Source organism: Penaeus japonicus, unplaced genomic scaffold (assembly GCF_977035675.1).
Source record: "Penaeus japonicus unplaced genomic scaffold, GWHDUDI00000001_assembly GWHDUDI00000012, whole genome shotgun sequence".
NCBI lineage: Eukaryota > Metazoa > Arthropoda > Malacostraca > Decapoda > Penaeidae > Penaeus > Penaeus japonicus.
The window spans coordinates 43,271,151-43,273,650 of record NW_028234414.1 but is presented as its reverse complement, the minus strand read 5'-3'; the positions used below and the strand labels follow the sequence as shown (position 1 = coordinate 43,273,650).

The 2,500-nt window shown below is 50.3% G+C and overlaps 1 protein-coding gene across 2 annotated transcripts in view; it reads right to left on the bottom strand.

Annotated features, from left to right (window-relative positions):
* The window catches only part of LOC122245957 (uncharacterized), a 58,287-nt gene that overhangs the window by 11,844 nt on the left and 43,943 nt on the right, over positions 1–2,500 (bottom strand). The window lies entirely within an intron of this gene.

Here is a 2,500-nt window from a genome sequence, read left to right as displayed (position 1 = left end):
CTCTCCTCCATCCTTCCTTACCCCTCCTATCCATCCTTCCCATTCCTTTCCCCTTACCCTCCTCTCTCTTTCCCCCTTCCTCCCTCTTTCCACCCCTCCTCTCTCCTTTCCCCCTCCCTTTCCCCCCTCCCTTCCCCCTCCCCTCCTCCCTCCATTCCCCCTCCTTTTACCTCTCCTTCCCCCTCCACCTACCCCCCCCCCACACCTCAGAACTCCCACGCTCTGCCTTGCCCCCCCTCCCCTCCACCCCCTCGCCCTCTTTCCCCGCCGCCGAACCCCACCAGGGCTTCTTATGTGCCTCTGTTCGCGTGCTTCCTGTTCCTCTTCCTGTTCCTCCTCTTCCTCCTCCTCCTCTTCTCCGTTCTCCTAGCTCTTCCTTCCTTCCTTCCCTTATGGGAGGGAAGAGGGAGAGGGAAGGGTGGGGGAGGGGGAGGGGGAAGGGTGGGGAGCAGGGGGATGGAGGGAGGGAGGGAGGGAGGGAGGGAGAGAGAGAGAGAGAGAGAGAGAGAGAGAGAGAGAGAGAGAGAGAGAGAGAGAGAGAGAGAGAGAGAGAGATAGAGAGAGAGGGAGATAGATAAATAAATATATATATATATAGATATATATATATATATATATATATATATATATATATATAGAGAGAGAGAGAGAGAGAGAGAGAGAGAGAGAGAGAGATAGATAAATATATATAATATATATATATATATATATATATATATATATATAGAGAGAAAGAGAGAGAGAGAGAGAGAGAGAGAGAGAGAGAGAGAGAGAAAGAGAAAGAGAGAAAGAGAATGAAAGAGAGGCATATCCGTACACCCCTCCCCTCCCCTCCCCTCCCCTCCCCTCCCCTCCAAATCCAAACCCACACACACACTGCCCCTCCAATCCCCCCCTTCCTCCCCCAACCCCCCAGCACACACACACACACTCCTCCCCTCCCCCCACCCACCCTCCCCCTCCCGACCCTCCCCCAACACTCACTCGCTCCTGAAGGACACCTAAGAAGATGTCGACCAAGTTTATGGCCGCGAAGACTGAGGGATCCACAGAGAAGAATCCTACAGTTCCTTTATGGCCCCTCATTCGCCCCCTCTCCCCCCCTCCCACCACCCACTTCCCCCCACTTGCCCCACCTCCTACCTCCCATCTCCCACCAGCCACCCCCTCCGACCCATGACCATCGGCAGGAATTTTCCCTCCCTCATTTTCCCTATTCTTCATGGGGAGGGCTTAAGAAACCGCTTGATCTTTGTGTGTGTGGGGGGTAGGGGTGGGGGAGGGAGAGGGGGTGGGGGAGGGATGGGATTTTCTCGCTTCTCGTCTTCGCCTTCTCTCCCTCCTTCTTCCTTACATTCTTGCCTTCTTGCCTTCCTACCTTCCTTTCTTTCTTTCTTCCTTCCTTCCTTCCTTTCTTCCTCCCTTCCTTCCTTCCTTCTTTCCTTCCTACCTACCTACCTTCTTTCTTTCTTTCTTTCTTTCTTTCTTTCTTTCTTTCTTTCTTTCTATCTTTCTTTCTTTCTTTCTTTCTTTCCTACATACCTCTCTACCTTCCTTCTTGTTTTGTAGTTTTTGTATTAATTTTCTGTCTTATGCTCGTTATATTTCTCTTTTCAACTATCTTTTTATTCATAATTTACTTCCATTATTCATTCATTCTAGTGTCCTTATTCAAATCAGAAAAAAGGAAATTTCACCACCAAACAGAACACAACGTCGCCATTTTCTTCTCCTCGCCAACCTTAAAAAAAAAACACCCACACACCCTCCAACAACACACAAATCAACACATTAAGAGAAAAAACAAACAAACAACAATCCCTTCCCCTCCCCAGACACAAAAAAATAAGAAGAAACTAAGAAGGAAGGAAGAAAAAAAAAAAAAATTAAGAGGTACGTATCCTCCAAGAACCTGGTTTTGTGATCCCGTGGGAAACTCGCACAGGTTGGCACGCATGTTTGGCGGGATTTAAGCGTGAAGGAGATGGAGGGAGGGAGAGGGAGAGGGAGAGAGGGAGAGGGAGAGGGAAGGAGGGAGAGGGAGAGGGAGAGGGAGAGGGAGAGGGAGGGAAGGAGGGAGGGAGAGGGAGGGAAGGAGGGAGAGAGAGGGAGAGGGAAGGAGGGAGGGAGGGAGGGAAGGGGAGGGAAAGAGGGAAGGAGGGAGATGGAGAGAAGGATGGAGGGAGGGAGGGAAGGAAGGAGGGAAGGAAGGAGGGAAGGAGGGAGGGAGGGAGGGAGAGGGAGAGAGAGAGAGAGAGAGAGAGAGAGAGAGAGAGAGAGAGAGAGAGAGAGAAAAGAGAGGGGGGAGGGGAGGAGAAAAACAGAAGGAGAGAGAGAGAGAGAGAGAGAGAGAGAGAGAGAGAGAGAGAGAGAGAGAGAGAGAGAGAGAGAGAGAGATAGAGAGAGAGAAAAGAAAAGAAAGAAAGAAAGAGAAAGAACGAGAGAAAGGAAAAAGGAAGGCAAGAGAAAGAGGTAAAGAGGAAGACAGAAGAGAGACAGA